General features: G+C 41.5%; 1 pseudogene across 1 annotated transcript; it reads right to left on the reverse strand.

The window, feature by feature from the left end:
* Positions 1-2,286: 2,286 nt before the first annotated feature.
* Positions 2,287-2,815, reverse strand: LOC307112902 (large ribosomal subunit protein eL42-like; annotated as a pseudogene). The gene is made up of 2 exons: positions 2,559-2,815; positions 2,287-2,340 (listed from the first exon to the last, which is right to left on the reverse strand). The product of its transcript is annotated as a large ribosomal subunit protein eL42-like (transcript).
* Positions 2,816-8,255: the final 5,440 nt, after the last annotated feature.

Consider the following 8,255-nt stretch of genomic DNA (forward strand, 5'->3'; position numbering starts at 1 on the left):
TTTGTTTGTTTTGTTTTCTGGGGTAATTTATTTATTTATTTTTTAACATTTTAAATTTTATTTTATTGTTTAAAGTATTACAAATAGTAGTACATATGTCTCCTTTTTTTTCCCCATTGACCTTCCCCGGGCATCAATTTTATAGACGTTCTTTGTGTCCTTGAACAGAATTTTGCAACTATTGAGTACAATGTCTTATTTATACATTTTTGTGTTATTCAAATCTATGTCTTTACTAATTTTTTCTGATTATCTATCAATTAGAGAGATATGTATTAAAACCTACCACTGAGTTTGTGAATTTATGTTTTTCTTTCAGTTCTCTTAATTTTACTTTATACATTTTAAGGCTCTCTTTATTAGGTAAATTTATCTTTTCTGTTTGGGGTATCTATTGTTATATAACAAATCACCCCCAATTTTAGTGGTTTATAATAATATGACATATATTTTGCTCAGAAAACTACAATTTGGGCAGGACTCAGTGGGGACAGTTGATCTCAGCTGGGTGACTAAAAGACTGAGGTCTGGAATCATCTGAAAGTTCATTTACGCACATGTCTGGTTGTTGATTCTGGTTGGGGGCTAGAATCGTAGCTGAGGCTATTGGACAGAACACCTACATATGGCTCCTCTTTGTAGTCTTGGCTTCCTCAAACCATGCTGGCTTAGTCCAAGGATGTCCATCCCAAGACAGAGCCAAGCTGAAGCTGTATTATTGCCTTTTATGACCTAGCCTCCAAAGTCATGCAAGTGCTCCTTCCAGTACATTCTGTTCATCAAGGCAGTCACAAAGGCCTGCCTAGATTCAAGGGCAGGAGAAATAAAACTCTAATTCTTAATAAAGAAGTGGAAAAGATCTGGAAGAGCATGTGGGACCAGAAAAATTTCTTTGGCTATTTTTGGAAATATACAATCTCCCACATGTAGCTATATCAGTTTTCTTTTGATTGATATTAGTATGGTACATATATTTTCCTTCTCTTTTACTTTCAAGCTTTCTGTTTCCTTATTTTCCCCCCCTTATCTTTTAGATGTATCTTGTAAAAACAGGATATATTTGGGTTTTTCTTTTTATACAGTCTGGCAATCTTTATCTTTTAACTGGTGCATACAGGCCATTTACATTTAATGTAATTATTGATGTACACTAAGTGGCCAGATTATTATGACCACCCAATCAGTACTTCGTTGGGCCACCTTTTGCCTTCAATACTGCAGTGATTCTTCTTGGCATTGACTCCACAAGATGTTGAAAGGTGATGCGAGGAATCTGACACCATGCCTGATGAATAGCACTGTCCAGTTCTGTGAGATGTGATGGTTGTGGAACCAGCTGCCTGATGGCTCTTTAACTTCGTTCCACAAATGCTCAATTGGATTGAGATCTGGTGATTGTGGGGGCCACCTAAGCAAGGTAAAGTCTCCCTCATGTTCTTGAAACCACTCCTGCACAATACGAGCACCATGGCATGGCGCATTGTCTTGTTGAAAGAAGCCATCTCAATTGGGATACGCCATCAACATGATAGGATGAACTTGATCAGCAACGATACTTAGGTATGTTGTGCTATTCAGACGTTATTCCACACGAATTAAAGGGCCCAAATCATGCCAGGAAAACATGCCCCAAACCATAACACTTCCCCCACCAGCTTAAAGGGTATACTCATGCATGTGGGGTGCATGCTTTCATGCTGTTTCCGCGAAATTCTCACTCTGCCATCTGCATGATGCAACTGGAAACGTGATTCATCAGACCACATGACTTTTTTCCAATGCTTGACTGTCCAATCCTTGTGTTCCTGTGCGAATTGGAGACGTTTTATCAGACAGCAAAGGTGTTCGCACAGGCCTTTGGCTTCCATATCCCATACGATGCAGTGTACGGCTAATTTGCTACAAACGTCAGGTGGTCATAATAATCTGGCCACTCAGTGTATTTGGGTTTAGCTCTATCATCTAACCACATGATTTCTATTTGTTCTGTCTTCTTAGTATTCCTTTTTAATCTTTTCTTTCCTTCTTTTCGGTTGAGTTCTTTTGCTAAGACATTTAAATTTATCTTAGACATTATAGTATGCATCTTTGACTTACCAGTTTCTAATATTAATTGGAATTTTACTCTTCACCCAGGAATACAAGGACATCACACCATTTTAACTCCATTCACCACCCCCACATATATTTTTGTGCTATTATTATTATGTATTTTAGATCTACATTTTTTTGGAACATATATATCCTCAAGACTTTCTTGTCATATAATAAAACAAAATAGGAAGCTTAGAACTGGATCACTTGACCCTTTCTCTTCTTATCTCCTCCCAGTTCAAAATGCTCGAATTTCTTTTTATTTTTTTATTTTATTGATTTTTTACAGAGAGGAAGGGAGAGGGATAGAGAGTTAGAAACATTGACCAGCTGCCTCCTGCACACCTCCTACTGGGGATGTGCCCGCAACCAAGGTACATGCCCTTGACCGGAATCAAACCCGGGACCCTTCAGTCCGCAGGCTGACGCTCTATCCACTGAGCCAAACCGGTTTCAGCATAATGCTCGCATGTCTTAATAGCCAGCATTCTCTTAGATCTGCAGTTGGGCTCAACACATTCAAGCCTTGGCACAATCTTCTTTGTAGTTTTAGCTTTTTTGCAGAAAATCGGTTTAGTTTGCCCACCATACCCACTCTGCTTCCTGTCACAATGCCGCTTTCCTGCGCACACAGAGAATCCTGGCCCTTCTTGTACTGTGTTACTTTGTGGGGTTGTTGCTTCTTACAGAAAGTCCTGCGGGTTTGAGGAATGTTCACCATGTTTGCGAGAGCATGCACAATCGGCAGGGAAAAGCTAGATCTACATATTTTTTTAACTCCACAATATATTATTATTATTGTTGTCTTACACAGTCAATGTTCATTAGAATTATACTGTTAACATAAAAACCATTGAAACCTGTAAAGAATTTTGTGAGTTTATATGAGCCAAACTGTCGACATATACCAGGAAGCAGAACCTCAACGAATTGAGATAATGCTCCGGAGAATGGCAGGTTACATCTGTATTTATACATTGCAATCAAAGGAGGGACATAGGTGGGTTACATGAAATTCATTGGTGATAGATTAAGGAGGTGGGATAAAGCAAAGCGGTGGGAAAGCCCTGGGATTGGATAAAAAGTAAAACGATGGACACATACTTAGGTGGGTGCAGGAACAATTAACAAGGAATTTGCAGTATCTGTCCTGGTGTCCAGCACATTAGGCTGTGTCCCAAGGGGTCTTGAAAAAGGGAAGTTACAAGTTACCTAGACATTTCAAAGGGTATGTTATTATAGATGCAAAGACAGATAACAGATCGGCTCAGTTAAGGTAAAGGCTGACCTTGTCAGTGAAGATACTGGCCTAGGACGTAACTGCCCACCATCACTGCGTTTAGTTAAAGTTTAATTTCAGACCATCCTTTGTGGTGACTTTAGGTCTCTGAGTCTGCAAGACTGCCATGCAGGCCTCCCCTGAGCCTGTCAGGTCAGCATGTGGCCCCTTTCGTCCACAATACAAATATTTACCATTTCATTGCTTTTAATCCCTCCCTCATCTCCAATCTCTTCTGGAATCATTTTTCTTCTATCTGAAGAACTCTGCTTAGCTTTTCCTTTAGTGTGGTCTTCCAAAAGCATGCCTAATGGGGACTGCTCCGTTAGGCCACTCCTGGAATGAGAAGATACATGAGTGGGGCCACCACCACTGAGATGCAATGCGAATGAGAAGTGCATATTATTGTAAAGCACTGAGGTAAGGCGCTGTTTGTTACCACAGAAAAGTTGACTAACACGCTATTTCCTCAAAAATGCAATAGCAGCTCTTTTAACTGACTTTCCAGATCGACACTTGTTCTCCTTCCTTCTTTGAGACATTGACGATGAACACTCAAAGCAGGTAGGCCACTTTCCAGCATGACTCACTTCTGCCAGATTAGCTGATTCAAACCGAGATGAATGAGAGGGCTGTGACGTAAACTAGCTTGAGGTTCTGAGATGGCGGGCTGTAACGCAGAGTCCCATGCTTATCCAGGGAGAAAGCTATGGAGTGAAGCTGCTGATGACCAAATCCCAACTCGACTGCTTAGTAAGTATGTGACCTCAGTTCAGCTACTGACACAGGCGCCAATATTTTATTTATTTTTTTAAATCCTCACCCGAGGATATTTTTTCCATTGATTTTTAGAGAAAGTGGAAGAGAGAGGGAAAGACAGAGAGAAATATTGATGTGAGAAAAACACATTAATTGGTTGCCTCCTGCATGAGCCTGGACCAGGGCCAGGGCCAGGGAGGAGCCTACGTGCCCTTGACCTGAATCCCTTGGCCTGGGACCCTTTGGTCTGCAGGCTGACACTATCCACTGAGCCAGACCAGCTAGGGCACAGACAACCAATATTGAGAGTTATCATTTTCAAAGACTCTTTCAGAAAAGAGGGAATAATAATATAGTCCTTAAAAGTGTCAATTTTATTAATCAACGTCACCCCAATAAAATTCATTTAAAAAGTTTTAAAAGTCTCATGTAATAGGATATTAATGTAAATTATCTGAGTTTAAAAAAGAAAGTTTTGCAAATACTTTATTTTAAATTAATGTGACATGACACATTTCTTTTAATCTATCAAATCTTTTTTTCTAACCTAAGTAGCACTTTTAGATTCTTTGTCTGTAACCTAATGTGTCTTACTTTATTTATTCATTTTTAAATATGTTTTTAGTGATTTGAGAGAGACAGGAAGGGGGAGGGAGAAAGAAAGAGAAACATTGCCCTAATTGATTTGGCTCAGTAGATAGAGCGTCGGCCTGTGGACTGAAAGGTCCCAGGTTCGATTCTGGTCAAGGGTATGTACCTTGGTTGCGGGCACATCCCCAGTAGGAGGTGTGCAAGAGGCAGCTGATCGATGTTTCTCTCTCATTGATGTTTCTAGCTCTCTATCCCTCTCCCTTCCTCTCTGTAAAAAATTAATAAAATATATTTAAAAAAGAAAAGAAAAGAAAGAGAAAGATTGATGTGAGAAACATAGATTGGCTGCCTTCTCCTGCATGACTCCTACTGGGGATTGAGCCCATAACTCAGGCATGTACCCTGACAGGGAATCAAACCAGTGACCTCTTTGTGTATGGAATGGCACTCACCAACCAAGCCACGCCGGCCAGGGTTGTTTTATTATTTACTCACTAGAGGCCCGGTGCACGAAATTTATGCAAGGGGCTCGGCCTCGGGCCCCACCACCAGGGCTTGGTCCGGAAGGATGCACGTCTGGTCTAATTAGCATATTACGCTTTTATTATGATAGATTTATTTAAATCCTCTTCTCTCTTTTTTTTTTTTTCTTTTCTTCTTTTTTTTTTTTTTTTTGTGTGTGTTAATCGTCACCTGAGGATATTTTTTCCATTGACCTTTTGACAGAGTGGAAGAGAGGGGAAGAAACAGAGAGAAACATCCATGTGAGAGAGAGACATCAATTGGTTGCTTCCCACACTCGCCCCAACCAGAGAGCCAGGGATCGAGCCTGCAACTGAGGTACATGCCCTTGACCAGAATTGAACCTGGGACCCTTCAGTCCATGGGCCAATGCTCTAACCACTTAGCAACAACTAGGGCTGTTTTATTTTTAATATGGAGGAAGTCATACTTAAAAGTAGAGCCCTAGACGGGTTGGCTCAGTGGATAGAGTGTCGGCCTGTGGACTAAAGGGTCCCAGGTTCGATTCCGGCCAAGGGCACATGCCCAGGTTGCGGGCTCAACCCCCAGTAGGGGGCGTGCAGAAGGCAGCCAATCAATGATTCTCTCTCATCATTGATGTTTCTATCTGTCTCTCCCTTTCTCTTCTTCTCTGAAATTAATAAATTTAAAAAATAAAAATAAATATAAAAAAGTAGAAAGAATAATATAATCACCTCCCAAGTACACGTCACTCCGCTCGATCAATGATCACTTTGGCCAGTCTAGTTTCCTCTTTATTTTCCCCTCCAACACACACACTGTCTTCTCCCCAACCCAGTAGGCTGCTGGGTTATTTTAAGTAAATTCTAAACACTATGTATCTGTTAGAAAAGGACTCTTTTAACATAAACATCATACCATTATTTTATTTTATTATTTTTTTCAATTAGCCTCAGATAAACCTCATTGGCTACAAAACTACACTCTGCAAAACTACCATGATCTCATTTGAAAAATAAACAATTGTTTTCCCCCTCATGGTTTTTAAATCTTTATTTTTGAAAGTATTATGAAGTCCCCTCTTTCCCCTACCCCTCTCCCCCATCGACCACCTCCAGGCCACCCCGCCCCCCGCCCCAGGCCCTCACCACCCCACTGTCTGTGTCCATGGGCCATGCATATATGCAGACAAGTTCTTTGGTTGATTACCTCCCACCCACCCACCCACCCTCCCCTGCCTTCCCTCCGAGATTCTGAACTCTGTTCCATGCTGCCAGGTCTCTGGATCCACTCTGTTCATCAGTGTATTTTGTTCATTAGATTCCACGTATGAGTGAGACCATGTGGTACTTGTCTTTCTCTGACTTATTTCACCTAGCATGATACTCCCCTGGTCCCTCCATGCTGTCTCAAAGGGTAAGAGATCCTCCTTCTTTACTGCTGCGTAGTATTCCATGGTGTAAGTGTACCACAGCTTTTTATCCACTCATCTACTGAGGGACACTCGGGCTGTTTCCAGATCTTAGCTATTGTAAATTGTGTTGATATGAACATAGGGGTGCATACGTTCTTTCTGATTGGTGTTTCATGTTTCTTAGGACATATTTCTAGAACTGGCATCACTGGGTTAAATGGCAATTCCATATTTTTAGAAATATCTTTATTGATTTCAGAGAGGAAGAAAGAGGGAGAGAGAGATAGAAATATCAATGATGAGAGAGAATCATCGAATGGCTGCCTCTTGCACACCCCCCACTGAGGATCGAGCCCGCAACCCGGGCATGTGCCCTTGACTAGAATCGAACCCGGACCCTTCAGTCTGCAGGCTGACGTTCTATCCACTGAGCCAAACCGGCCAGGGCCATATTTAATATTTTGAGGAAACTCCATACTGTTTCCCATAATGGCTGCACCAGTCTGCATTCCCACCAGCAGTGCACTAGGGTTCCCTTTTCTCCGCATCCTCACCAGCACTTGCCATTTGTTGTTTTGTTGATGGTAGCCATTCTGACAGGTGTGAGGTGGTACCTCATTGTCGTTTTAATTTGCATCTCTCGGATGATCAGGGACTTTGAGCATTTTTCATACGTCTCTTGGCCATCTGTATGTCCACTTTGGAGAAGTGTCTATTTAGGTCAGTGATGGCGAACCTATGACACGCGTGTCAGCACTGACACGCGTAGCCATTTCTTTCTTTTTTTAAATATATTTTATTGATTTTTACAGAGAGGAAGGGAGAGGGATAGAGAGTTAGAAACATCGATCAGCTGCCTCTTGCACACCCCCCACTGGGGATGTGCCCGCAGCCAAGGCACATGCCCTTGACCGGAATCGAACCTGGGACCCTTGAGTCCGCAGGCCGACGATCTATCCACTGAGCCAAACCGGTTTTGGCACGCGTAGCCATTTCTGATGACACGCGGCCGCATGCCGAGGATGAAACATTTGCTGCTCCTGAGGATGAAACATTTGCCAAATAATGTTTTTTTCCTCAAAGTGACACACTACCCGAGTTATGCTCAGTTTTTTGGCGAAGTTTGACACACCAAGCTCAAAAGGTTGCCCATCACTGGTTTAGGTCCTTTGGCCATTTTTAAATTGGATTGTTTGTTTTCCTTTTATTAAGTTGTATGAGTTCCTTATATATTTTCAATATTAACCCTTTATTTATTTAAATAAATCTTTATTGTTCAGATTATTACAGTTGTTTCTCCTTTTTTCCCCCCATAGCTCCCCTCAACCCAGTTCCCACCCTTCCCTCTACCCTTACCCCCTCCCCCACCACCGCTGTCCTCATCCATAGGTGTATGATTTTTGTCTAGTCTCTTCCAGTACCCCCCACACAGACACCCTTTTCCCCCTGAGAATTACCAATCCACTCCCATTCTATGCCCCTGATTCTATTATATTCACCAGTTTATTCTGTTCCTCAGATTTTTAATTCACTTGAGTTTTAGATTCACTTGTTGATAGATATGTATTTGTTGTTCATAATTTTTATCTTTACTTTTTTCTTCTTTTTCCTCTTTTTAGAGAATACCTTTCAGCT

This window comes from Cnephaeus nilssonii (genome assembly GCF_951640355.1).
Source record: "Cnephaeus nilssonii genome assembly, chromosome: 16".
NCBI classification, from domain to species: domain Eukaryota; kingdom Metazoa; phylum Chordata; class Mammalia; order Chiroptera; family Vespertilionidae; genus Cnephaeus; species Cnephaeus nilssonii.